We start from the raw sequence: 27262 nt of genomic DNA on the forward strand, positions 1-27262 counted from the left end.
CTGTTTACAATATACATGCTACCCCTGAGAGACATTATTAGAAGACATGGGATCAGCTTTCACTGCTAAGCAGATGATACTCAATTATATATTTCAACTAAACCTGACGAGACATCTAAACTGTCCAAGCTAACTGAGTGTATTAAAGATGTTAAAGACTGGATGACCAACAATTACCTTCTCTTAAACTCAGACAAAGCAGAATTATTACTTATTGGGCCTAAATCCTGTACACAGCAGATCCCACAACTCGACCTACAATTAGAGGGATACAAAGTTAGCGTTAGCTCTACTATAAAAGATCTGGGTGTCATATTAGACAGCAATTTTACTTATAAAAATCATATATCCCATGTCACAAAAACTGCTTTTTTTCATCTGAGAAATATCGCTAAGTTACGAAGTATGCTATCCATCTCAGATGCAGAAAAGCTAGTCCATGCTTTTATGACTTCTAGGCTGGACTACTGTAATGCACTGTTTGCTGGCTGCCCAGCATCCTCTATTAACAAACTTCAATTAGTACAAAATGCAGCTGCCAGAGTTCTTACCAGGTCTAGAAAATTTGATCACATCACACCAATTTTATCCTCCTTACACTGGCTGCCTGTTAAGTTTCGTATTGAATTTAAAATATTGCTTCTTACATATAAAGCTTTAAATAATCTAGCTCCTGTTTATCTAACCAATCTTCTGTCTCGCTACAATCCAACTCGCTCTTTAAGGTCTCAAAACTTAAGGCTTCTGGTAGTACCTAGAATAGCAAAGTCGAGTAAAGGAGGACGAGCCTTCTCATTTATAGCTCCTAAACTCTGGAATAGCCTTCCTGACAACGTCCGAGGCTCAGACACACTCCCAATTCAAAACTAGATTAAAGACCTATCTGTTCAGTAAAGCATACACTTAGTGCACCACTTAGGGGGCTTCCACACAGGTTATGCATCTTGTTGATATACACTGTGAACATCAGCTACGCTAATTATTTTCTTTATTCTCCATTTTCACCTGGGGATACTCTTCCCGAGGCCCTCAGACTATGCAGAGTCACTGATTCGATCCAAGACCAACGACGAGATGATCCCAAGGTTTCCATATCCTGGACCTGGCCGAATCCTGAGCAGCTACTGTGATGGTCATGGAAGAGTGGAGAACATGAGACTGATTCCTGTGACGCTCCAGAGACAGACGAGTCTTCGCTGAGGCCAGCTTCCAGCCTCCGCCACTGAGACTCCAGCTCTGCACAAGACGTTTGGCCAGCAGAGAAATTAAAATGGTCGTGCCCAACTGAGCCTGGTTTCTCTCAAGGTTTTTTTTCTTCACTTCCGCCATTAGTGAAGTTTTTTTTCCCTCTCCGCTGTCGCCACTGGCTTGCAAGGTTCGGGATCTGTAGAGCTGCGCATCGTTGGATTTGCCCTTCAATATTTGGACTCTCAATAGTGATTATTAAACCACACTGAACTGAGCTCAGCTGAACTGAACTTAAACACTACAAACTGAACTATACTGTTCCTATTTACTGTGACCTTTTTTATGTGAAGCTGCTTTGACACAATCTACATTGTATAAGCGCTATAAAAATAAAGGTGAATTGAATTGAATTGAAAGTTACTGTTGGGGCTGAACAAAGAATGTAATAATAAAAAACTCATAAATTTACATTTTATGTAAAAAAAAAAAAAAAACACATTGTTGTGAAGCTATGAATGTAATATGGACCTTTTTAATGTTTTGTCTGAAGTGTAATCTGGATAGATAAGTGAATTGTATGAATTTTGAACAGTGCAATAAAAGAAAAAAAGTAAAAAATGGCAATGCCTGATCTCATCTGAATTCGGAAGCAAAGCAGGGTTGGGCCTGGTTAGTACTTGGATGGGTGACTGCCTGGGAATACCAGATGCTGTAAGCTTTTTGAATTCCTTCATTTGGCAAAAAAATTCATAAATAAAAAAAAATAAAAAAAAACTATTGAGGGGCCAAGGGCATTGTTTCTGTCAGTGCTGTGTCAAGGCAAGCTGAGCGGCACTTGGCTCCTGGTGCTGCGCCTATTTTTAAATAGCCAACTCTTGACGGCTGCTTTCGCTTACGGCCATACCACCCTGGCAATGCCTGATCTCATCTGAACTCGGAAGCTAAGCAGGGTTGGACCTGGTTAGTACTTGGATGGGAGACTGCCGGGGAATACCAGGTGCTGTAAGCTTTTTGAATTCCTTCAAGGAGGAGGACCGTAGTAGCATCAAATTGCTGTCTCAGCGTATAGTATCGGAACTACTCACTGATTGGTGTGATTGAAAACGGTCTCATTCAGTTCACTGAGTTGAAGCAAGGAGAGAAGGAGGAGGTTCCACCGATATTTGGACTCGGATCACTGGATTCAAAGTCCAGAGTGCTAACCATTACACCATGGAAACAAGACCCTTCTTATAGGCTATCTAATGCTCGGAAACTGGTGATGAAACAGGCCTCTGTGAAAGCCAAGCTGTCCCTCAAAGCCAAAAACAACTGCAAGGGATCGTCCAGTAAATGAAACTGGGACCTCTCACACCCGAAGCAAGAATCATACCCCTAGACCAACGAGCCAATAAAAAGCAGCAAGTTTACATGGCCACACTATCTGCTGACAAACCGGCATTCTCTGAAAACGGCCTCTGTCTAAAACCTCAACGCCCTCATAAAACATGAGACAACTGTACGGGCTCACCTGGAATTTGAACCTGGGAGCTCTCGTGGCATGAGCGAGAATCATTCTCCTAGAACAGCAAGCCACTGTGCAGGGAAGGTTTTATGTGGTGATACTATCTGCTGACAAACTGGAATTCTTAGAAAGAAGATTTTATGAAAGCCATAATGCCCCCCTGTAAAACACAAGACAGCTGCAAGGGCTCATCCGGGATTTGAACCCAGGACCTCTCGCACCCAAAGCGAGAATCATACCCCTAGACCAACGAGCCACTAACACGCAAAGCTTTCACATGGCATCAGAAGCAGTGCATGGTTGGAAATCTTTATGTAACAATTGAGTCACAACATACCTTCAAAATCTCATGCGTTGAAGCAGGGCTTGTGCGTGAATTCTCCCACCCAAAACCAGACTCGCAACCCCAGACCAACAAGTTGAGTCACTCGTTTACTTATAAATTTTTGTTGTCCAGCTGTTTCAGTGAGTAAATTGATCTCACCAGTTTCACAGATTTATGCTGCATGGCAAAACCACACATAACGTTACATAAGTGATTGCTGAAGGAGGACCGTGGGAGCATCAAATAGCTATCTCAGCGTATAGTATTGGAACTACTCACTGATTGGTGTGATTGAAAATGGTCTCATTCATTTCACTGATTTAAAGCAAGAAGCAAAGGCAGAGGTTCCACCAAGATTTGAGCTCGGATCATTGGATTCAAAGTCCAGAGTGCTAACCATTACACCATGGAACCAAGACACTTCTTACAGGCTATCTAATGCTCAGAAACTGGTTATGAAACAGGCCTCTGTGAAATCCAAGCTGTCCCGCAAAACAAAAATCAACCGCAAGGGCTCGTCCAGGATTGTAACCCGGGACCTCTCACACCCTAAGCGAGAATCATACACCTAGACCAACTAGCCACTAAAACATGAAGTTTTCACATGGCATCAGAAGCAGTGCATGGTTGGAAATCTTTATGTAACAATTGAGTCAGTACATACCTTCAAAATCTCATGCGTTGAAGCAGGGCTTGTGCGTGAATTCTCCCACCCAAAACTAGACTCGCAGCCCCAGACCGACAAGTTGAGTCACTCGTTTACTTATAAATTTTTGTTGTCCAGCTGTTTCAGTGAGTAAATTGATCTCATCAGTTTCACAGATTTATGCTGCATGGCAAAACCACACATAATGTTACATAAGTGATTGCTGAAGGAGGATCGTGAGAGCATCAAACAGCTATCTCAGTGTATAGTATTGGAACTACTCACTGATTGGTGTGTTTGAAAATGGTCTCATTCATTTCACTGATTTAAAGCAAGAAGCAAAGGCAGAGGTTCCACCGAGATTTGAACTCGGATCACTGGATTCAAAGTCCAGAGTGCTAACCATTACACCATGGAACCAAGACACTTCTTACAGGCTATCTAATGCTCAGAAACTGGTTATGAAACAGGCCTCTGTGAAATTCAAGCTGTCCCTCAAAACAAAAATCAACCGCAAGGGCTCGTCCAGGATTTTAACCCGGGACCTCTCACACCCTAAGCGAGAATCATACACCTAGACCAACTAGCCACTAAAACATGAAGTTTTCACATGGCATCAGAAGCAGTGCATGGTTGGAAATCTTTATGTAACAATTGAGTCAGTACATACCTTCAAAATCTCATGCGTTGAAGCAGGGCTTGTGCGTGAATTCTCCCACCCAAAACTAGACTCGCAGCCCCAGACCGACAAGTTGAGTGACTCGTTTACTTATAAATTTTTGTTGTCCAGCTGTTTCAGTGAGTAAATTGATCTCATCAGTTTCACAGATTTATGCTGCATGGCAAAACCACACATTATGTTACATAAGTGATTGCTGAAGGAGGATCGTGATAGCATCAAACAGCTATCTCAGTGTATAGTATCAGAACTACTCACTGATTGGTGTGATTGAAAATGGTCTCATTCAGTTCTCTGATTTGAAGCAAGGAGAGAAGGAAGAGGTTCCACCGATATTTGGACTCGGATCACTGGATTCAAAGTCCAGAGAGCTAACCATTACACCATGGAAACAAGACCCTTCTTATAGGCTATCTAATGCTTGGAAACTGGCGTTGAAACAGGCCTCTGTAAAAGCCAAGCTGTCCCTCAAAGCAAAAAACAACTGCAAGGGCTCGTCCAGTAAATGAAACTGGGACCTCTCACACCCGAAGCAAGAATCATACACCTAGACCAACGAGCCAATAAAAAGCAGCAAGTTTACATGGCAACACTATCTGCTGACTAACCGGCATTCTCTGAAAACGGCCTCTGTCTAAAACCTCAACGCCCTCATAAAACATGAGACAACTGTACGGGCTCACCCGGAATTTATACCTGGGAGCTCTCGTAGCACGAGCGAGAATCATTCTCCTAGAACAGCAAGCCACTGTGCAGGGAAGGTTTTATGTGCTGATACTATCTGCTGACAAACTGGAATTCTTTGAAAGATTTTATGAAAGCCATAATGCCCCCCTGTAAAACACAAGACAGCTGCAAGGGCTCGTCCGGGATTTGAACCCGGGACCTCTCGCACCCAAAGCGAGAATCATACCCCTAGACCAACGAGCCACTAACACGCGAAGCTTTCACATGGCATCAGAAGCAGTGCATGGTTGGAAATCTTTATGTAACAATTGAGTCACAACATACCTTCAAAATCTCATGCGTTGAAGCAGGGTTTGTGCGTGAATTCTCCCACCCAAAACCAGACTCGCAGCCCCAGACAGACAAGTTGAGTCACTCGTTTACTTATAAATTTTTGTTGTCCAGCTGTTTCAGTGAGTAAATTGATCTCATCAGTTTCACAGATTTATGCTGCATGGCAAAACCACACATAATGTTACATGATTGCTGAAGGAGGACCGTGGGAGCATCAAATAGCTATCTCAGCGTATAGTATCGGAACTACTCACTGATTGGTGTGATTGAAAATGGTCTCATTCATTTCACTGATTTAAAGCAAGAAGCAAAGGCAGAGGTTCCACCGAGATTTGAGCTCGGATCATTGGACTCAAAGTCCAGAGTGCTACCCATTCCACCATGGAACCAAGACACCGCTTACAGGCTATCTAATGCTCAGAAACTGGTGTTGAAACAGGCCTCTGTGAAATCCAAGCTGTCCCTTAAAACAAAAATCAACCGCAAGGGCTCGTCCAGGATTTTAACCCTGGACCTCTCACACCCTAAGCGAGAATCATACACCTAGACCAACTAGCCACTAAAACATGAAGTTTTCACATGGCATCAGAAGCAGTGCATGGTTGGAAATCTTTATGTAACAATTGAGTCAGTACATACCTTCAAAATCTCATGCGTTGAAGCAGGGCTTGTGCGTGAATTCTCCCACCCAAAACCAGACTCGCAGCCCCAGACCGACAAGTTGAGTCACTCGTTTACTTATAAATTTTTGTTGTCCAGCTGTTTCAGTGAGTAAATTGATCTCATCAGTTTCACAGATTTATGCTGCATAGCAAAACCACACATTATGTTACATAAGTGATTGCTGAAGGAGGACCGTGGGAGCATCAAATAGCTATCTCAGCGTATAGTATCAGAACTACTCACTGATTGGTGTGATTGAAAATGGTCTCATTCATTTCACTGATTTAAAGCAAGAAGCAAAGGCAGAGGTTCCACCGAGATTTGAACTCGGATGACTGGATTCAAAGTCCAGAGTGCTAACTATTACACCATGGAACCAAGACACTTCTTACAGGCTATCTAATGCTCGGAAACTGGCGTTGAAACAGGCCTCTGTGAAAGCCAAGCTGTCCCTCAAAGCAAAAAACAACTGCAAGGGCTCGTCCAGTAAATGAAACTGGGACCTCTCACACCCGAAGCAAGAATCATACCCCTAGACCAACGAGCCAATAAAAAGCAGCAAGTTTACATGGCAACACTATCTGCTGACAAACCGGCATTCTCTGAAAACGGCCTCTGTCTAAAACCTCAACGCCCTCATAAAACATGAGACAACTGTACGGGCTCACCTGGAATTTGAACCTGGGAGCTCTCATGGCATGAGCGAGAATCATTCTCCTAGAACAGCAAGCCACTGTGCAGGGAAGGTTTTATGTGGTGATACTATCTGCTGACAAACTGGAATACTTCGAAAGAAGATTTTATGAAAGCCATAATGCCCCCCTGTAAAATACAAGACAGCTGCAAGGGCTCATCTGGGATTGGAACCTGGGACCTCTCGCACTTAAAGCAAGAATCATACCCCTAGTCCAACGAGGCACTAACAGTGAAGCTTTCGCATGGTATCAGAAGCAGTGCATGGTTGGAAATCTTTATGTAACAATTGAGTCACAACATACCTTCAAAATCTCATGCGTTGAAGCAGGGTTTGTGCGTGAATTCTCCCACCCAAAACCAGACTCGCAGCCCCAGACAGACAAGTTGAGTCACTCGTTTACTTGAAATTTTTTGTTGTCCAGCTGTTTCAGTGAGTAAATTGATCTCATCAGTTTCACAGATTTATGCTGCATGGCAAAACCACACATAATGTTACATGATTGCTGAAGGAGGACCGTGGTAGCATGAAATAGATGTCTCAGCGTATAGAATCGGAACTACTCACTGATTGGTTTGATTGAAAATGGTCTCATTCATTTCACTGATTTAAAGCAAGAAGAGAAGGCAGCGGTTCCACCAAGATTTGAACTCGGATCACTGGATTCAAAGTCCAGGGTGCTAACCATTACACCATGGAACCAAGACACTTCTTACAGGCTATCTAATGCTCAGAAACTGGTGTTGAAACAGGCCTCTGTGAAATCCAAGCTGTCCCTTAAAACAAAAATCAACCGCAAGGGCTCGTCCAGTAAATGAAACTGGGACCTCTCACACCCGAAGCAAGAATAAAACCCCTAGACCAACGAGCCAATAAAAAGCAGCAAGTTTACATGGCAACACTATCTGCTGACAAACCGGCATTCTCTGAAAACGGCCTCTGTCTAAAACCTCAACGCCCTCATAAAACATGAGACAACTGTACGGGCTCACCCGGAGTTTGAACCTGGGAGCTCTCGTGGCACGAGCGAGAATCATTCTCCTAGAACAGCAAGCCACTGTGCAGGGAAGGTTTTATGTGGTGATACTATCTGCTGACAAACTGGAATTCTTCGAAAGAAGATTTTATGAAAGCCATAATGCCCCCCTGTAAAACACAAGACAGCTGCAAGGGCTCGTCCGGGATTTGAACCCGGGACCTCTCGCACCCAAAGCGAGAATCATACCCCTAGACCAACGAGCCACTAACACACGAAGCTTTCACATGGCATCAGAAGCAGTGCATGGTTGGAAATCTTTATGTAACAATTGAGTCACAACATACCTTCAAAATCTCATGCGTTGAAGCAGGGTTTGTGCGTGAATTCTCCCACCCAAAACCAGACTCGCAGCCCCAGACCGACAAGTTGAGTCACTCGTTTACTTATACATTTTTGTTGTCCAGCTGTTTCAGTGAGTAAATTGATCTCATCAGTTTCACAGATTTATGCTGCATGGCAAAACCACACATTGTTACATAAGTGATTGCTGAAGGAGGACCGTGGGAGCATCAAATAGCTATCTCAGCGTATAGTATCGGAACTACTCACTGATTGGTGTGATTGAAAATGGTCTCATTCATTTCACTGATTTAAAGCAGAGAAGCAAAGGCAGAGGTTCCACCGAGATTTGAACTCGGATCACTGGATTCAAAGTCCAGAGTGCTAACCATTACACCATGGAACCAAGACACTTCTGACAGGCTATCTAATGCTCAGAAACTGGTTATGAAACAGGCCTCTGTGAAATCCAAGCTGTCCCTCAAAACAAAAATCAACCGCAAGGGCTCGTCCAGGATTTTAAGCCGGGACCTCTCACACCCTAAGCGAGAATCATACACCTAGACCAACTAGCCACTAAAACATGAAGTTTTCACATGGCATCAGAAGCAGTGCATGGTTGGAAATCTTTATGTAACAATTGAGTCAGTACATACCTTCAAAATCTCATGCGTTGAAGCAGGGCTTGTGCGTGAATTCTCCCACCCAAAACTAGACTCGCAGCCCCAGACCGACAAGTTGAGTCACTCGTTTACTTATAAATTTTTGTTGTCCAGCTGTTTCAGTGAGTAAATTGATCTCATCAGTTTCACAGATTTATGCTGCATAGCAAAACCACACATTATGTTACATAAGTGATTGCTGAAGGAGGATCGTGATAGCATCAAACAGCTTTCTCAGCGTATAGTATCAGAACTACTCACTGATTGGTGTGATTGAAAATGGTCTCATTCAGTTCACTGATTTGAAGCAAGGAGAGAAGGAAGAGGTTCCACCGATATTTGGACTCGGATCACTGGATTCAAAGTCCAGAGGGCTAAGCATTACACCATGGAAACAAGACCCTTCTTATAGGCTATCTAATGCTCGGAAACTGGCAGTTGAAACAGGCCTCTGTGAAAGCCAAGCTGTCCCTCAAAGCAAAAAACAACTGCAAGGGCTCGTCCAGTAAATGAAACTGGGACCTCTCACACCCGAAGCAAGAATCATACCCCTAGACCAACGAGCCAATAAAAAGCAGCAAGTTTACATGGCAACACTATCTGCTGACTAACCGGCATTCTCTGAAAACGGCCTCTGTCTAAAACCTCAACGCCCTCATAAAACATGAGACAACTGTACGGGCTCACCCGGAATTTATACCTGGGAGCTCTCGTGGCACAAGCGAGAATCATTCTCCTAGAACAGCAAGCCACTGTGCAGGGAAGGTTTTATGTGGTGATACTATCTGCTGACAAACTGGAATTCTTCGAAAGAAGATTTTATGAAAGCCATAATGCCCCCCTGTAAAACACAAGACAGCTGCAAGGGCTCGTCCGGGATTTGAACCCGGGACCTCTCGCACCCAAAGCGAGAATCATACCCCTAGACCAACGAGCCACTAACACACGAAGCTTTCACATGGCATCAGAAGCAGTGCATGGTTGGAAATCTTTATGTAACAATTGAGTCACAACATACCTTCAAAATCTCATGCGTTGAAGCAGGGTTTGTGCGTGAATTCTCTCACCCAAAACCAGACTCGCAGCCCCAGACCGACAAGTTGAGTCACTCGTTTACTTATACATTTTTGTTGTCCAGCTGTTTCAGTGAGTAAATTGATCTAATCAGTTTCACAGATTTATGCTGCATGGCAAAACCACACATTGTTACATAAGTGATTGCTGAAGGAGGACCGTGGGAGCATCAAATAGCTATCTCAGCGTATAGTATTGGAACTACTCACTGATTGGTGTGATTGAAAATGGTCTCATTCATTTCACTGATTTAAAGCGAGAAGCAAAGGCAGAGGTTCCACCGAGATTTGAACTCGGATCACTGGATTCAAAGTCCAGAGTGCTAACCATTACACCATGGAACCAAGACACTTCTGACAGGCTATCTAATGCTCAGAAACTGGTTATGAAACAGGCCTCTGTGAAATCCAAGCTGTCCCTCAAAACAAAAATCAACTGCAAGGGCTCGTCCAGGATTTTAACCCGGGACCTCTCACACCCTAAGCGAGAATCATACACCTAGACCAACTAGCCACTAAAACATGAAGTTTTCACATGGCATCAGAAGCAGTGCATGGTTGGAAATCTTTATGTAACAATTGAGTCAGTACATACCTTCAAAATCTCATGCGTTGAAGCAGGGCTTGTGCGTGAATTCTCCCACCCAAAACTAGACTCGCAGCCCCAGACCAACAAGTTGAGTCACTCGTTTACTTATAAATTTTTGTTGTCCAGCTGTTTCAGTGAGTAAATTGATCTCATCAGTTTCACAGATTTATGCTGCATAGCAAAACCACACATTATGTTACATAAGTGATTGCTGAAGGAGGATCGTGATAGCATCAAACAGCTTTCTCAGCGTATAGTATCAGAACTACTCACTGATTGGTGTGATTGAAAATGGTCTCATTCAGTTCACTGATTTGAAGCAAGGAGAGAAGGAAGAGGTTCCACCGATATTTGGACTCGGATCACTGGATTCAAAGTCCAGAGGGCTAAGCATTACACCATGGAAACAAGACCCTTCTTATAGGCTATCTAATGCTCGGAAACTGGCAATGAAACAGGCCTCTGTGAAAGCCAAGCTGTCCCTCAAGGGCTCGTCCAGTAAATGAAACTGGGACCTCTCACACCCGAAGCAAGAATCATACCCCTAGACCAACGAGCCAATAAAAAGCAGCAAGTTTACATGGCAACACTATCTGCTGACTAACCGGCATTCTCTGAAAACGGCCTCTGTCTAAAACCTCAACGCCCTCATAAAACATGAGACAACTGTACGGGCTCACCCGGAATTTATACCTGGGAGCTCTCGTGGCACAAGCGAGAATCATTCTCCTAGAACAGCAAGCCACTGTGCAGGGAAGGTTTTATGTGGTGATACTATCTGCTGACAAACTGGAATTCTTCGAAAGAAGATTTTATGAAAGCCATAATGCCCCCCTGTAAAACACAAGACAGCTGCAAGGGCTCGTCCGGGATTTGAACCCGGGACCTCTCGCACCCAAAGCGAGAATCATACCCCTAGACCAACGAGCCACTGAAACGCAAAGCTTTCACATGGCATCAGAAGCAGTGCATGGTGTGAAATCTTTATGTAACAATTGATTCACAACATACCTTCAAAATCTCATGCATTGAAGCAGGGCTTGTGCGTGAATTCTCCCACCCAAAACTAGACTTGCAGCCCCAGACCGACAAGTTGAGTCACTCGTTTACTTATAAATTTTTGTTGTCCAGCTGTTTCAGTGAGTAAATTGATCTAATCAGTTTCACAGATTTATGCTGCATGGCAAAACCACACATTGTTACATAAGTGATTGCTGAAGGAGGACCGTGGGAGCATCAAACAGCTATCTCAGCGTATAGTATCGGAACTACTCACTGATTGGTGTGATTGAAAATGGTCTCATTCATTTCACTGATTTATAGCAAGAAGCAAAGGCAGAGGTTCCACCGAGATTTGAACTCGGATCACTGGATTCAAAGTCCAGAGTGCTAACCATTACACCATGGAACCAAGACACTTCTTACAGGCTATCTAATGCTTGGAAACTGGCGTTGAAACAGGCCTCTGTGAAAGCCAAGCTGTCCCTCAAAGCAAAAAACAACTGCAAGGGCTCGTCCAGTAAATGAAACTGGGACCTCTCACACCCGAAGCAAGAATCATACCCCTAGACCAACGAGCCAATAAAAAGCAGCAAGTTTACATGGTAACACTATCTGCTGACAAACCGGCATTCTCTGAAAACGGCCTCTGTCTAAAACCTCAACGCCCTCATAAAACATGAGACAACTGTACAGGCTCACCCGGAATTTGAACCTGGGAGCTCTTGTGGCACGAGCGAGAATCATTCTCCTAGAACAGCAAGCCACTGTGCAGGGAAGGTTTTATGTGGTGATACTATCTGCTGACAAACTGGAATTCTTCGAAAGAAGATTTTATGAAAGCCATAATGCCCCCCTGTAAAATACAAGACAGCTGCAAGAGCTCATCCGGGATTGGAACCTGGGACCTGTCGCACTTAAAGCAAGAATCATACCCCTAGACCAACGAGGCACTAACAGTGAAGCTTTCGCATGGTATCAGAAGCAGTGCATGGTTGGAAATCTTTATGTAACAATTGAGTCACAACATACCTTCAAAATCTCATGCGTTGAAGCAGGGTTTGTGCGTGAATTCTCCCACCCAAAACCAGACTCGCAGCCCCAGACAGACAAGTTGAGTCACTCGTTTACTTGAAATTTTTTGTTGTCCAGCTGTTTCAGTGAGTAAATTGATCTCATCAGTTTCACAGATTTATGCTGCATGGCAAAACCACACATAATGTTACATGATTGCTGAAGGAGGACCGTGGTAGCATGAAATAGATGTCTCAGCGTATAGAATCGGAACTACTCACTGATTGGTGTGATTGAAAATGGTCTCATTCATTTCACTGATTTAAAGCAAGAAGAGAAGGCAGCGGTTCCACCAAGATTTGAACTCGGATCACTGGATTCAAAGTCCAGGGTGCTAACCATTACACCATGGAACCAAGACACCGCTTACAGGCTATCTAATGCTCAGAAACTGGTGTTGAAACAGGCCTCTGTGAAATCCAAGCTGTCCCTTAAAACAAAAATCAACCGCAAGGGCTCGTCCAGGATTTTAACCCTGGACCTCTCACACCCTAAGCGAGAATCATACACCTAGACCAACTAGCCACTAAAACATGAAGTTTTCACATAGCATCAGAAGCAGTGCATGGTTGGAAATCTTTATGTAACAATTGAGTCAGTACATACCTTCAAAATCTCATGCGTTGAAGCAGGGCTTGTGCGTGAATTCTCCCACCCAAAACCAGACTTGCAGCCCCAGACCGACAAGTTGAGTCACTCGTTTACTTATAAATTTTTGTTGTCCAGCTGTTTCAGTGAGTAAATTGATCTCATCAGTTTCACAGATTTATGCTGCATAGCAAAACCACACATTATGTTACATAAGTGATTGCTGAAGGAGGACCGTGGGAGCATCAAACAGCTTTCTCAGCGTATAGTATCAGAACTACTCACTGATTGGTGTGATTGAAAATGGTCTCATTCAGTTCACTGGTTTGAAGCAAGGAGAGAAGGAAGAGGTTCCACCGATATTTGGACTCGGATCACTGGATTCAAAGTCCAGAGGGCTAAGCATTACACCATGGAACCAAGACACTTCTTACAGGCTATCTAATGCTCGGAAACTGGCGTTGAAACAGGCCTCTGTGAAAGCCAAGCTGTCCCTCAAAGCAAAAAACAACTGCAAGGGCTCGTCCAGTAAATGAAACTGGGACCTCTCACACCCGAAGCAAGAATCAAACCCCTAGACCAACGAGCCAATAAAAAGCAGCAAGTTTACATGGCAACACTATCTGCTGACAAACCGGCATTCTCTGAAAACGGCCTCTGTCTAAAACCTCAACGCCCTCATAAAACATGAGACAACTGTACGGGCTCACCCGGAATTTGAACCTGGGAGCTCTCGTGGCACGAGCGAGAATCATTCTCCTAGAACAGCAAGCCACTGTGCAGGGAAGGTTTTATGTGGTGATACTATCTGCTGACAAACTGGAATTCTTCGAAAGAAGATTTTATGAAAGCCATAATGCCCCCCTGTAAAACACAAGACAGCTGCAAGGGCTCGTCCGGGATTTGAACCCGGGACCTCTCGCACCCAAAGCGAGAATCATACCCCTAGACCAACGAGCCACTAACACACGAAGCTTTCACATGGCATCAGAAGCAGTGCATGGTTGGAAATCTTTATGTAACAATTGAGTCACAACATACCTTCAAAATCTCATGCGTTGAAGCAGGGTTTGTGCGTGAATTCTCTCACCCAAAACCAGACTCGCAGCCCCAGACCGACAAGTTGAGTCACTCGTTTACTTATACATTTTTGTTGTCCAGCTGTTTCAGTGAGTAAATTGATCTAATCAGTTTCACAGATTTATGCTGCATGGCAAAACCACACATTGTTACATAAGTGATTGCTGAAGGAGGACCGTGGGAGCATCAAATAGCTATCTCAGCGTATAGTATTGGAACTACTCACTGATTGGTGTGATTGAAAATGGTCTCATTCATTTCACTGATTTAAAGCGAGAAGCAAAGGCAGAGGTTCCACCGAGATTTGAACTCGGATCACTGGATTCAAAGTCCAGAGTGCTAACTATTACACCATGGAACCAAGACACTTCTGACAGGCTATCTAATGCTCAGAAACTGGTTATGAAACAGGCCTCTGTGAAATCCAAGCTGTCCCTCAAAACAAAAATCAACTGCAAGGGCTCGTCCAGGATTTTAACCCGGGACCTCTCACACCCTAAGCGAGAATCATACACCTAGACCAACTAGCCACTAAAACATGAAGTTTTCACATGGCATCAGAAGCAGTGCATGGTTGGAAATCTTTATGTAACAATTGAGTCAGTACATACCTTCAAAATCTCATGCGTTGAAGCAGGGCTTGTGCGTGAATTCTCCCACCCAAAACTAGACTCGCAGCCCCAGACCAACAAGTTGAGTCACTCGTTTACTTATAAATTTTTGTTGTCCAGCTGTTTCAGTGAGTAAATTGATCTCATCAGTTTCACAGATTTATGCTGCATAGCAAAACCACACATTATGTTACATAAGTGATTGCTGAAGGAGGATCGTGATAGCATCAAACAGCTTTCTCAGCGTATAGTATCAGAACTACTCACTGATTGGTGTGATTGAAAATGGTCTCATTCAGTTCACTGATTTGAAGCAAGGAGAGAAGGAAGAGGTTCCACCGATATTTGGACTCGGATCACTGGATTCAAAGTCCAGAGGGCTAAGCATTACACCATGGAAACAAGACCCTTCTTATAGGCTATCTAATGCTCGGAAACTGGCAATGAAACAGGCCTCTGTGAAAGCCAAGCTGTCCCTCAAGGGCTCGTCCAGTAAATGAAACTGGGACCTCTCACACCCGAAGCAAGAATCATACCCCTAGACCAACGAGCCAATAAAAAGCAGCAAGTTTACATGGCAACACTATCTGCTGACTAACCGGCATTCTCTGAAAACGGCCTCTGTCTAAAACCTCAACGCCCTCATAAAACATGAGACAACTGTACGGGCTCACCCGGAATTTATACCTGGGAGCTCTCGTGGCACAAGCGAGAATCATTCTCCTAGAACAGCAAGCCACTGTGCAGGGAAGGTTTTATGTGGTGATACTATCTGCTGACAAACTGGAATTCTTCGAAAGAAGATTTTATGAAAGCCATAATGCCCCCCTGTAAAACACAAGACAGCTGCAAGGGCTCGTCCGGGATTTGAACCCGGGACCTCTCGCACCCAAAGCGAGAATCATACCCCTAGACCAACGAGCCACTGAAACGCAAAGCTTTCACATGGCATCAGAAGCAGTGCATGGTGTGAAATCTTTATGTAACAATTGATTCACAACATACCTTCAAAATCTCATGCATTGAAGCAGGGCTTGTGCGTGAATTCTCCCACCCAAAACTAGACTTGCAGCCCCAGACCGACAAGTTGAGTCACTCGTTTACTTATAAATTTTTGTTGTCCAGCTGTTTCAGTGAGTAAATTGATCTCATCAGTTTCACAGATTTATGCTGCATGGCAAAACCACACATTGTTACATAAGTGATTGCTGAAGGAGGACCGTGGGAGCATCAAACAGCTATCTCAGCGTATAGTATCGGAACTACTCACTGATTGGTGTGATTGAAAATGGTCTCATTCATTTCACTGATTTATAGCAAGAAGCAAAGGCAGAGGTTCCACCGAGATTTGAACTCGGATCACTGGATTCAAAGTCCAGAGTGCTAACCATTACACCATGGAACCAAGACACTTCTTACAGGCTATCTAATGCTTGGAAACTGGCGTTGAAACAGGCCTCTGTGAAAGCCAAGCTGTCCCTCAAAGCAAAAAACAACTGCAAGGGCTCGTCCAGTAAATGAAACTGGGACCTCTTACACCCGAAGCAAGAATCATACCCCTAGACCAACGAGCCAATAAAAAGCAGCAAGTTTACATGGCAACACTATCTGCTGACAAACCGGCATTCTCTGAAAACGGCCTCTGTCTAAAACCTCAACGCCCTCATAAAACATGAGACAACTGTACAGGCTCACCCGGAATTTGAACCTGGGAGCTCTTGTGGCACGAGCGAGAATCATTCTCCTAGAACAGCAAGCCACTGTGCAGGGAAGGTTTTATGTGGTGATACTATCTGCTGACAAACTGGAATTCTTCGAAAGAAGATTTTATGAAAGCCATAATGCCCCCCTGTAAAATACAAGACAGCTGCAAGAGCTCATCCGGGATTGGAACCTGGGACCTGTCGCACTTAAAGCAAGAATCATACCCCTAGACCAACGAGGCACTAACAGTGAAGCTTTCGCATGGTATCAGAAGCAGTGCATGGTTGGAAATCTTTATGTAACAATTGAGTCACAACATACCTTCAAAATCTCATGCGTTGAAGCAGGGTTTGTGCGTGAATTCTCCCACCCAAAACCAGACTCGCAGCCCCAGACAGACAAGTTTAGTCACTCGTTTACTTGAAATTTTTTGTTGTCCAGCTGTTTCAGTGAGTAAATTGATCTCATCAGTTTCACAGATTTATGCTGCATGGCAAAACCACACATAATGTTACATGATTGCTGAAGGAGGACCGTGGTAGCATGAAATAGATGTCTCAGCGTATAGAATCGGAACTACTCACTGATTGGTGTGATTGAAAATGGTCTCATTCATTTCACTGATTTAAAGCAAGAAGAGAAGGCAGCGGTTCCACCAAGATTTGAACTCGGATCACTGGATTCAAAGTCCAGGGTGCTAACCATTACACCATGGAACCAAGACACCGCTTACAGGCTATCTAATGCTCAGAAACTGGTGTTGAAACAGGCCTCTGTGAAATCCAAGCTGTCCCTTAAAACAAAAATCAACCGCAAGGGCTCGTCCAGGATTTTAACCCTGGACCTCTCACACCCTAAGCGAGAATCATACACCTAGACCAACTAGCCACTAAAACATGAAGTTTTCACATAGCATCAGAAGCAGTGCATGGTTGGAAATCTTTATGTAACAATTGAGTCAGTACATACCTTCAAAATCTCATGCGTTGAAGCAGGGCTTGTGCGTGAATTCTCCCACCCAAAACCAGACTTGCAGCCCCAGACCGACAAGTTGAGTCACTCGTTTACTTATAAATTTTTGTTGTCCAGCTGTTTCAGTGAGTAAATTGATCTCATCAGTTTCACAGATTTATGCTGCATAGCAAAACCACACATTATGTTACATAAGTGATTGCTGAAGGAGGACCGTGGGAGCATCAAACAGCTTTCTCAGCGTATAGTATCAGAACTACTCACTGATTGGTGTGATTGAAAATGGTCTCATTCAGTTCACTGGTTTGAAGCAAGGAGAGAAGGAAGAGGTTCCACCGATATTTGGACTCGGATCACTGGATTCAAAGTCCAGAGGGCTAAGCATTACACCATGGAACCAAGACACTTCTTACAGGCTATCTAATGCTCGGAAACTGGCGTTGAAACAGGCCTCTGTGAAAGCCAAGCTGTCCCTCAAAGCAAAAAACAACTGCAAGGGCTCGTCCAGTAAATGAAACTGGGACCTCTCACACCCGAAGCAAGAATCAAACCCCTAGACCAACGAGCCAATAAAAAGCAGCAAGTTTACATGGCAACACTATCTGCTGACAAACCGGCATTCTCTGAAAACGGCCTCTGTCTAAAACCTCAACGCCCTCATAAAACATGAGACAACTGTACGGGCTCACCCGGAATTTGAACCTGGGAGCTCTCGTGGCACGAGCGAGAATCATTCTCCTAGAACAGCAAGCCACTGTGCAGGGAAGGTTTTATGTGCTGATACTATCTGCTGACAAACTGGAATTCTTCGAAAGAAGATTTTATGAAAGCCATAATGCCCCCCTGTAAAACACAAGACAGCTGCAAGGGCTCGTCCGGGATTTGAACCCGGGACCTCTCGCACCCAAAGCGAGAATCATACCCCTAGACCAACGAGCCACTAACACACGAAGCTTTCACATGGCATCAGAAGCAGTGCATGGTTGGAAATCTTTATGTAACAATTGAGTCACAACATACCTTCAAAATCTCATGCGTTGAAGCAGGGTTTGTGCGTGAATTCTCTCACCCAAAACCAGACTCGCAGCCCCAGACCGACAAGTTGAGTCACTCGTTTACTTATACATTTTTGTTGTCCAGCTGTTTCAGTGAGTAAATTGATCTAATCAGTTTCACAGATTTATGCTGCATGGCAAAACCACACATTGTTACATAAGTGATTGCTGAAGGAGGACCGTGGGAGCATCAAATAGCTATCTCAGCGTATAGTATTGGAACTACTCACTGATTGGTGTGATTGAAAATGGTCTCATTCATTTCACTGATTTAAAGCGAGAAGCAAAGGCAGAGGTTCCACCGAGATTTGAACTCGGATCACTGGATTCAAAGTCCAGAGTGCTAACCATTACACCATGGAACCAAGACACTTCTGACAGGCTATCTAATGCTCAGAAACTGGTTATGAAACAGGCCTCTGTGAAATCCAAGCTGTCCCTCAAAACAAAAATCAACTGCAAGGGCTCGTCCAGGATTTTAACCCGGGACCTCTCACACCCTAAGCGAGAATCATACACCTAGACCAACTAGCCACTAAAACATGAAGTTTTCACATGGCATCAGAAGCAGTGCATGGTTGGAAATCTTTATGTAACAATTGAGTCAGTACATACCTTCAAAATCTCATGCGTTGAAGCAGGGCTTGTGCGTGAATTCTCCCACCCAAAACTAGACTCGCAGCCCCAGACCAACAAGTTGAGTCACTCGTTTACTTATAAATTTTTGTTGTCCAGCTGTTTCAGTGAGTAAATTGATCTCATCAGTTTCACAGATTTATGCTGCATAGCAAAACCACACATTATGTTACATAAGTGATTGCTGAAGGAGGATCGTGATAGCATCAAACAGCTTTCTCAGCGTATAGTATCAGAACTACTCACTGATTGGTGTGATTGAAAATGGTCTCATTCAGTTCACTGATTTGAAGCAAGGAGAGAAGGAAGAGGTTCCACCGATATTTGGACTCGGATCACTGGATTCAAAGTCCAGAGGGCTAAGCATTACACCATGGAAACAAGACCCTTCTTATAGGCTATCTAATGCTCGGAAACTGGCAATGAAACAGGCCTCTGTGAAAGCCAAGCTGTCCCTCAAGGGCTCGTCCAGTAAATGAAACTGGGACCTCTCACACCCGAAGCAAGAATCATACCCCTAGACCAACGAGCCAATAAAAAGCAGCAAGTTTACATGGCAACACTATCTGCTGACTAACCGGCATTCTCTGAAAACGGCCTCTGTCTAAAACCTCAACGCCCTCATAAAACATGAGACAACTGTACGGGCTCACCCGGAATTTATACCTGGGAGCTCTCGTGGCACAAGCGAGAATCATTCTCCTAGAACAGCAAGCCACTGTGCAGGGAAGGTTTTATGTGGTGATACTATCTGCTGACAAACTGGAATTCTTCGAAAGAAGATTTTATGAAAGCCATAATGCCCCCCTGTAAAACACAAGACAGCTGCAAGGGCTCGTCCGGGATTTGAACCCGGGACCTCTCGCATCCAAAGCGAGAATCACACCCCTAGAAGAGGTAAACTATTGAGGGGCCAAGGGCATTGTTTCTGTCGGTTCTGTGTCAAGGCAAGCTGAGCGGCATTCGGCTCCTGGTGCTGCGCCTATTTTTAAATAGCCAACTCTTGACAGTTGCTCTGTCTTACGGCCATACCCCCCTGTGCATGTGTGAGAGTGGTACATTCCAGGAAGTGTTTGGCTGCAGTTGGTGAGAGAGGCTCACCACATTTTCTTCTGTTTAGTTTTATTTTTGACTAAAATACATTTTTGTTAAAGTTTTTTTTGAGTTTGTTTAGTTTATCCTCCTAGCAGCGTGAGCTGTTCGGGAGGAGTGTTTTTTATTCCTATTTTTTTTGCAATGGACGGATCTACGGTGACAGACCTGGCAATGGCGGACGGATTTGAGAAGGCAAATGACAATGGACTGGACAGACGACAACGAGAAACAAACAGAGCGGAGAAGGAAGCAAAGAAAAGGATTTATCTAAAAGAAGCAACTGTAACGGTGGATATGGGACAAACAACAGAGGTGAGAGCAATGGATTTAATTAAAGCAGTGACGGAGAGGATTGGGGATGGAAAGATTTTGGCTGTAAGACCAAAACAAAACAAGGAGTATGAAGTAACACTTGAAAGAGAGGAAGATGCTGATGTGTTAACAGACGGATTGACTATTAAAGGGATAAACTGTACAGTAAAGAGGCTACAAAATCGAGATTATGTTGTCTCCTTCATGCATCTGCCTGTCTATGTTGCTGACGTAGATATTTTAGACAAATTGGATCATTGGGGAGTTTGTCCCCTTTCAAAAATTAAAAGAAGGTTTTATCCAGGCACAGATATTGAAGATGGGACGAGATTTGTTAAAACCAGATTCCCCAAAGAAGTGGCGTCCCTCCCGTACAGCACAAGAATAGAGACAGCAGAAGGACCACAATACTTTAGGGTGATGCACAGCCATCAGGTGAAAACTTGCAGGCTGTGCATGAGCCCAGATCATGTGGTGAAAGACTGTCCAGATTTTAAGTGTTTTAAGTGCGAGGAAAGGGGGCATTTCGCAAGGGATTGCGATGCGGTGAAGTGCCCGGATTGTAATAAGGTTTTAAATAAATGTGAATGTTGGATGGGGGAAGAGGAGGAGGAGGTAGAGCAGCGGGTAGACAGACAGATGTATGAAGGAGACAATATACAGTCAGAGGACAAAACAACAACACAAGACAGAAGAACAGAATCTAAAAGTGAAAAACTACAAGAGAATGAGGCTAATGGAAAGGACAGAGTCACTGAACAGGAAGGGACAACATGGACACAAATGGATATGACTGACAGTTTAAGGAATGTTTTGGAAGCAGCAGAATTGAGCAATTCGAATAATAAAGACTTACAACAAGGACAACAGGAAGACATATTTTGGACACAAATGGACATGACAGACAGTTTTCAAAAGGCATTGGACACAGTGGAGACAAAAGACCAAAGTAATGAGGAGCAAGACGAGTTAGAGGAACATTTACAAAAGGAGGGAAACAAAGAGACACAGATGAAATCATCAAAAAGAAGACGATCGATAAAGATAAAACCTAATTTAGATACTGCAAGGAAAAAACTGCTAAAAGATGAAGAAATCGAATGCGCAAATAAGTATGAGTTGCTAAAGGGCTTGGAAGAGATGGACTGAGATGATGGTTTTTATGAATGTTTTTATCTTATTTATGGTTTTAGGAATTGTGTCTTTTAATGCAAGAGGGCTTTTAGACATCAGAAAATTTGAAAAAGTGAAAGAAATGTGTAAACGAGAAGATGTGATTTTATTACAAGAGACAAACTGGAGGGAAGAATACATGAAGGAAATAAGAAAAAGGTGGAGTGGGGAGATTTTATACAATAATGGGGATGGGAGGCTGGGGAGAGGAGTTGCAATTTTAATAAAAGAAAACAGTGGGGTTTTATGTTAAACAATCTATAATGACAAAGAGGGGAAGTGTATGATATGTGAAATGGAGTATGAGAAGAAAAAAGTAATTATGGTGAACGTTCATGCCCCAACAGAGGAGAACAGAAAGAAAGAGTATTTTACTGGACTAAGAGATTATTTAAAGAAACATGAAAGAGTTATTATCATGGGGGATTTTAACACTGTTTTTAGTAAATTAGAAATGGCTGAGGGAATGGTTTTTAAAACGTATAAGGGAAGAAAAGAACTGAAAATATTGATGGAGGAAATTAATTTAATTGATGTGTGGAGAGAAAGGAATGAACAGACAAAAGAGTACTCAAGAAGACAGTTAGTGGGGAATTTTTTTTGTCAGACAAGAATTGATTTTATTTTATGCACAAGAAATGTTGAAGAGTTTATAAGCAAGATCAAATATGAAGAAACAAGTCTGAGTGACCATAAGCCAATTTTTATGAATTTAGACTGGAGTAATGTGAAAAGAGGGCCAGGGGTATGGGTTTTAAACACAGCGGTTTTAAAGAATGAAGACTATGTTTTGAGTATAAAGGAAATTATTCAAAAGGAAAAAGGGAATGAAATTCATAATGAGGACAAAAGAATGTGGTGGGAGAATGTGAAACATTTAGTTAAAAAGTTTACAATAAAATACTGTAGACAGTTACAAAATTGTAAAAAAATAGAAGGAAAAGGAGCTGAAAGAAAAACTGGAAAACGAATTGAAAAATGAGAATGGAAAAGATATACAAAAGATAAAAGAACTGGAAGGAAGACTGAAAGAAATGGAGGAGGAGAAATTTGAAGGTGCAAGATTAAGAAGCAAAGCTAAATTTACAGTGGAGGGGGAAAAGTGCACTAAATTTTTCTTTGATCTAGAGAAGACAAGAGGGAAGGCAGAAATGATTAAAGAAATAAGGAGCAAAAATGGGAACATAGTAGAACAAAATGAGGAGATTTTGGAAGAAATAAAATCATATTATGAGAAATTGTTTTGCACAGAGGGAGTAAAAGAAAAGGTAAAAAGGGAATTGCTAAAGCTAATCAAATCAAGAGTAGAAGAAGAGGAAAAAAGAGAATGTGACAAGGAGGTAAGAGAAGAAGAAATAAAAAGAGCAATTAGTGAATTGAACAAAAAGAAAAGTCCAGGAATTGATGGGTTGGGAAGTGAATTTTATATTGTTTTTAAAGATATTTTATCTAGTATTTTAAAGGAAGTATATGATGAGATTTTTGAGAATGGAGGGGTAAATAAAAGAATGGGGATGGGCTTAATGAAGGTGATATACAAAGGAAAGGGGGATAAAGTAGATTAAAAAAATTATAGACCCATAACAATGCTCAATACTGATTTGAAGATTTTAGCAAAAGTTTTAGCTAACTCACAGAAGTTAACCCCCGCTTTTGGGCAGCCCTCTTCCGACCTCTTTATGCAGCCCAAAGGACCGAGCCGTCCCGGGAGACACCTGCAAATACCCAGAGTTGGACCATGGGCCATATGGCCGTTCAACGCCGGCGCAGACCTGGACAGTCTCGTCCAGCCTGGCACCTCTTTGTGTTTAAAAAGGGATCATTTGTCCCGATGGGCTTTCAACCAAGGCTGAACCTGGACGCGGGCGTCCCACGCGACACTTCTAACAGAGGAGATAGGGATCATTTGTCCCATTCGAAGCTATGTTTTATCACACAGATAGAGGAATAATAAAGACACTGAACACCATATGACCTTTATTGTTCAATTTTTATTTAGGAAGATTCAGAGTCTTCGGTTGCTTCGAGGGGGCGTTTCCCCTTCGAAGGCGGCCATGGCAGCGTCCTCCTGCTAGTTCCCTCCTGAAAAAGAGAAAAGGCCAGTTACCTAACACCACACGTCCCTCTGTTGAGGTCCATGCCAAAAAGGAACTGATTTACCATGGGTGACCCGGGACTCTCTGCCCTCTGGCGCCCCTTCCTTGAGTGGCGTTCTCTGCCCGCTGCCTCCTCCTCCTCCTCCTCCTCCTCCTCCTCCTCCTCCTCCACCAAGGCCCTCTCGAAGAGTCTGCGGTGCTCACGTGCTTGGAGAGGGCCTAGGTGAAGCGCGTAGAACTTGTCTGAGGTTGAGGTATCGTGGCACATGAATTGGGCCACCTTCCTGCGATCCTCGGAAGAATGTGAATTCTTTGCCTGCGTCAGAGACAGACAGACAGACAGAGACTTTTTGTGGTCAAAGCCGCTGGCAGTCATGGGGGTCAGCGGGGGGGCACTGGCATAGATACTCACGTGGGTCGCGATGGCAGTTCGGACGTCAGTGAAGGTGGGCTTGCCGGGAAGCCCCATGCTGGTCCATGCAGATTGAAAATATTTGTTCAGGGTTCGACAGGGACTGGGTCTGGAAGTAAAAAAAAAATAGGAGGCCTGGCTCCCCCCGGGGAGGCTAGCCCGCAGCTGCAAAAACCTCCGGAACCAGCTGTATTCTTCCTTGTTGAGAGACAGCTGAGCCGCGCCGAAGGCTCGGTTTGTCTTGTGCGTGGTGATCTGGGAAAATCAGAGAGAAGATGAGTGAGCCCTACCACTGGTGGCCCCCACATGCAACGTCCCACTCACGTTTATGACATAGGCGGACTCGTCCGGGCTTCTGGAAGCCTCTTGGACCTCCTGGATGGTCAGGTTCTGGAAGACCCCACAGCGATGGCCCGTGATGCAGGTCAGGTAGCCGGTCAGGTAGCCATAGAAGCGCCACTGCTGCCTGGTGTCTGGGCTGGACTCGAGGCCGTCTGACGGAGGGAGGTTAGGGGTTAGACTTTTCCAACAAACCATGTTTACACCACCAACGGTTTAAACTTAGCAATAGCCGCTGGTGCCCCAAGGCAAAAAGATAATGTCTGCTCCGGGGCGCCAGCGGCTCGGTCAAACCGAGCGACGTCAGCGTACCCGCCCCTTAACCCCCGAATTCGGGGGTTAAGGGGTGGGTACGCTGACGTGGCTCGGTTTGACCGAGAGCCGCTGGCGCCCCGGAGCAGACATTATCTTTTTGCCTTGGGGCACCGAGCCACGTCAGCGTACCCACCCCTTAACCCCCATTCGGGGGTTAAGGGGTGGGTACGCTGACGTGGCGCGGTTTGACCGAGAGCCGCTGGCGCCCCGGAGCAGACATTATCTTTTTGCCTTGGGGCACCAAGCCACGTCAGCGTACCCACCCCTTAACCCCCATTCGGGGGCTAAGGGGTGGGTACGCTGACGTGGCTCGGTTTGACCGAGAGCCGTTGGTGCCCTGGAGCAGAAGAGGGAAGAACGGAGAGCAGGTCAGCGTTTCCACCGCCACTGGTGGAAACGCAGACCGGCGGGGACCAAACACTCACCTAGAAGGGCAGGTATTTTTCTCCCAGCCGTCCGATGACAGCGTAGCAGGGTGGCTTTGGAGATGAGTCTGCCTTCTTTGGCTTGCTTGGTCCTAACCTCGTGTACCACGACGCGGCGGCGTATGCCGCGAATGAGAGCTCGAAGCTACCTGCGAATCAGCACCAGGGTGGTACTGGAGAGGCGGCAGGAGGCCGGCGGGGTTTCGGAGAGATAATCCAGGAACTGCGCCACATTCTTCAGGTAGTGCTGCCTCGTGGGCTCGGCCATGCCCGTTTGGCCTAGCAGGGCAGACCAGGCTCGGATGCGCGCAGGTTGGTTGAGGAAGGACAAGGTTTCTGGGTCCGCGTGGCCTGTCGCCATGAAGCCTAGGAAGGCCTTGACCCTCGCCAGTTTGGAGGCCACGTTATTCCGCAGACGGGCGGTGGGCTCGCTCCCCAATTGGAAACCCTCGAACTCTGCCAAAAGCAAGTCTGCAGAACGGGGGCGAAAGTCAAAAGTCAGCCTAGACGACATACACCCACCACCAGCCCAACAGAGAAGTGCCATAACCATACTCAACTCAAGGCGCGGGCGTGGTCCGGGTACGGGTACTTTGTTGGATCGTAAGCTTCCACAGGCCCGGAGGCCGCCCGGAGACCTCGGGCCGCCCCTTGCCCGGGGGCCGGCCCTCGCCCGGGGGCGGGGTCGGGGGATGGTGCCGGCGGGGCAGGACACGACCTTGCCCGCCTGCTCTTCCTCCCCTCTTCCCCCCTCCTCAACTCTCGATAGCGGCGGGCGAATTGGAGCTGGGTGGACCTCACCTTGTCCACCTGCTTGCGGAGCTCTGAGAGCTGGGCCTGTATGCGCTCCGTTGCGAGCCTGCAGCGGGGGTCGGTGCAGGGACGCTCGGCTTCCGGGTCGTCTGGTTCCCGTTCCTCCTCGGAGGACGACGCCAGCCGAGACACCACGGGTACCGTCGGTTGAGTGGACCGCAACCACCGCAACTCTCGAGCCACTTTCCGATGCCTCGCTCGGCCCATAGCCTCCTTCCTGGCCGAGACGGAGAGCTCTGCGTGCTGCTTCAGGTGTCTGTCTAGGCGGGCCGGCGTTCTCCGGCAGCCGGGCACCGGGCACGCCGTCTTCCGCATGTCCACGCGCCCAGCGGCGAGCGCCAGCAAAAGCTTCTTCTCGTCCGCGTTCGACACCTTGTGAACCGCAGACAGGTGCGGCGAGAGGCGGCTGTAGACGTTGAAGCAGAGCGCACATTCGGCCATGACCGTCCAAGACCAAGGCTGGAGGGAGAGAGACCCACATGCCGCGTGGAGCGGTTTAAAAGATGGCGGACGAAGCGTCCGCTTCCGCGTCAGCGACGCTGGTTCCCCCTCCCCCTCTTAAAGGAAGGACCGATAGCTACGAGATCCCTTTGATCCAACTTGTATGGAAGCAGTTGTTACGACTTTTGGTGGATTTTTGTCCCAGGAACAACGCACCATTTCAGGCAGCCTCACCGTGCCAGCAGCGGGGACTTTCGCTGCTTTTTGATTTATTCCCCTTTTCCCACACAAAGGGATGGGCATGAGCCCCGCCGAACACGCACCGTTTTGGGCAGCTTGTACTGCGCCAGGCCGCAGGGGGCTTTTTTGCATAAAGCTTTTTATAGTTCCCTTCTCTGCCCCCACAAAGGGATGGCATGAGCCCGGCCAAACACGCACAGTTTTGGGCAGCTTGGACTGCGCCAGCCCGCGGGGGGCTTTTTGAATAAGCCTTTTTATAGTTCCCTTTTCTGCCCCCACAAAGGGATGGCATGAGCCCGGCCGAACACGCAACGTTTTGGGCAGCTTGGACTGCACCAGCCGCGGGGGCTTTATACATGGCTTTTTCCCACTTTCAAAGCAGTGTCGTAGAACCCCATCGAACACGCACCTTTTCCGGGGCTCACCGCATCATGAACCGCAACCATCAAAAAGGAGGGGCCAGACCGTAAGCCCGGACACCACTGACCCCGGCTTGTTTCACCTCGCCAGAGACTACTAGC

General features: G+C 45.4%; 1 long non-coding RNA gene and 20 other non-coding genes across 21 annotated transcripts; 1 reads left to right on the forward strand and 20 right to left on the reverse strand.

Annotated features, from left to right (window-relative positions):
* Nucleotides 1–2078: 2078 nt before the first annotated feature.
* LOC130223965 (5S ribosomal RNA) lies at nt 2079–2197 on the forward strand. Its single transcript, XR_008837071.1, has one exon. It is a non-coding gene; the product is annotated as a 5S ribosomal RNA (ribosomal RNA).
* Nucleotides 2198–2876: 679 nt separating this feature from the next.
* On the reverse strand, nt 2877–2948 carry trnap-ugg (transfer RNA proline (anticodon UGG)). Its single transcript has one exon. It is a non-coding gene; the product is annotated as a tRNA-Pro (tRNA).
* Nucleotides 2949–4011: 1063 nt separating this feature from the next.
* On the reverse strand, nt 4012–4083 carry trnaq-uug (transfer RNA glutamine (anticodon UUG)). Its single transcript has one exon. It is a non-coding gene; the product is annotated as a tRNA-Gln (tRNA).
* Nucleotides 4084–5200: 1117 nt separating this feature from the next.
* trnap-ugg (transfer RNA proline (anticodon UGG)) lies at nt 5201–5272 on the reverse strand. Its single transcript has one exon. It is a non-coding gene; the product is annotated as a tRNA-Pro (tRNA).
* A 1059-nt stretch (nt 5273–6331) lies between these two features.
* Nucleotides 6332–6403, reverse strand: trnaq-uug (transfer RNA glutamine (anticodon UUG)). The gene has a single exon. It is a non-coding gene; the product is annotated as a tRNA-Gln (tRNA).
* Nucleotides 6404–7349: 946 nt separating this feature from the next.
* On the reverse strand, nt 7350–7421 carry trnaq-uug (transfer RNA glutamine (anticodon UUG)). The gene has a single exon. It is a non-coding gene; the product is annotated as a tRNA-Gln (tRNA).
* A 468-nt stretch (nt 7422–7889) lies between these two features.
* Nucleotides 7890–7961, reverse strand: trnap-ugg (transfer RNA proline (anticodon UGG)). Its single transcript has one exon. It is a non-coding gene; the product is annotated as a tRNA-Pro (tRNA).
* A 410-nt stretch (nt 7962–8371) lies between these two features.
* trnaq-uug (transfer RNA glutamine (anticodon UUG)) lies at nt 8372–8443 on the reverse strand. The gene has a single exon. It is a non-coding gene; the product is annotated as a tRNA-Gln (tRNA).
* Nucleotides 8444–9564: 1121 nt separating this feature from the next.
* Nucleotides 9565–9636, reverse strand: trnap-ugg (transfer RNA proline (anticodon UGG)). Its single transcript has one exon. It is a non-coding gene; the product is annotated as a tRNA-Pro (tRNA).
* A 409-nt stretch (nt 9637–10045) lies between these two features.
* Nucleotides 10046–10117, reverse strand: trnaq-uug (transfer RNA glutamine (anticodon UUG)). The gene has a single exon. It is a non-coding gene; the product is annotated as a tRNA-Gln (tRNA).
* A 1102-nt stretch (nt 10118–11219) lies between these two features.
* On the reverse strand, nt 11220–11291 carry trnap-ugg (transfer RNA proline (anticodon UGG)). Its single transcript has one exon. It is a non-coding gene; the product is annotated as a tRNA-Pro (tRNA).
* Nucleotides 11292–11700: 409 nt separating this feature from the next.
* On the reverse strand, nt 11701–11772 carry trnaq-uug (transfer RNA glutamine (anticodon UUG)). Its single transcript has one exon. It is a non-coding gene; the product is annotated as a tRNA-Gln (tRNA).
* A 946-nt stretch (nt 11773–12718) lies between these two features.
* Nucleotides 12719–12790, reverse strand: trnaq-uug (transfer RNA glutamine (anticodon UUG)). Its single transcript has one exon. It is a non-coding gene; the product is annotated as a tRNA-Gln (tRNA).
* A 1120-nt stretch (nt 12791–13910) lies between these two features.
* trnap-ugg (transfer RNA proline (anticodon UGG)) lies at nt 13911–13982 on the reverse strand. The gene has a single exon. It is a non-coding gene; the product is annotated as a tRNA-Pro (tRNA).
* Nucleotides 13983–14391: 409 nt separating this feature from the next.
* Nucleotides 14392–14463, reverse strand: trnaq-uug (transfer RNA glutamine (anticodon UUG)). The gene has a single exon. It is a non-coding gene; the product is annotated as a tRNA-Gln (tRNA).
* A 1102-nt stretch (nt 14464–15565) lies between these two features.
* Nucleotides 15566–15637, reverse strand: trnap-ugg (transfer RNA proline (anticodon UGG)). Its single transcript has one exon. It is a non-coding gene; the product is annotated as a tRNA-Pro (tRNA).
* Nucleotides 15638–16046: 409 nt separating this feature from the next.
* Nucleotides 16047–16118, reverse strand: trnaq-uug (transfer RNA glutamine (anticodon UUG)). Its single transcript has one exon. It is a non-coding gene; the product is annotated as a tRNA-Gln (tRNA).
* A 946-nt stretch (nt 16119–17064) lies between these two features.
* On the reverse strand, nt 17065–17136 carry trnaq-uug (transfer RNA glutamine (anticodon UUG)). The gene has a single exon. It is a non-coding gene; the product is annotated as a tRNA-Gln (tRNA).
* Nucleotides 17137–18256: 1120 nt separating this feature from the next.
* On the reverse strand, nt 18257–18328 carry trnap-ugg (transfer RNA proline (anticodon UGG)). The gene has a single exon. It is a non-coding gene; the product is annotated as a tRNA-Pro (tRNA).
* Nucleotides 18329–18737: 409 nt separating this feature from the next.
* Nucleotides 18738–18809, reverse strand: trnaq-uug (transfer RNA glutamine (anticodon UUG)). The gene has a single exon. It is a non-coding gene; the product is annotated as a tRNA-Gln (tRNA).
* Nucleotides 18810–23631: 4822 nt separating this feature from the next.
* LOC130222292 (uncharacterized) lies at nt 23632–23906 on the reverse strand. Its single transcript, XR_008836424.1, has 2 exons — nt 23821–23906; nt 23632–23742 (listed from the first exon to the last, which is right to left on the reverse strand). It is a non-coding gene; the product is annotated as an uncharacterized LOC130222292 (long non-coding RNA).
* Between the last annotated feature and the right edge of the window lie 3356 nt (nt 23907–27262).

Source organism: Danio aesculapii, chromosome 4 (assembly GCF_903798145.1).
Source record: "Danio aesculapii chromosome 4, fDanAes4.1, whole genome shotgun sequence".
Taxonomy (NCBI): domain Eukaryota; kingdom Metazoa; phylum Chordata; class Actinopteri; order Cypriniformes; family Danionidae; genus Danio; species Danio aesculapii.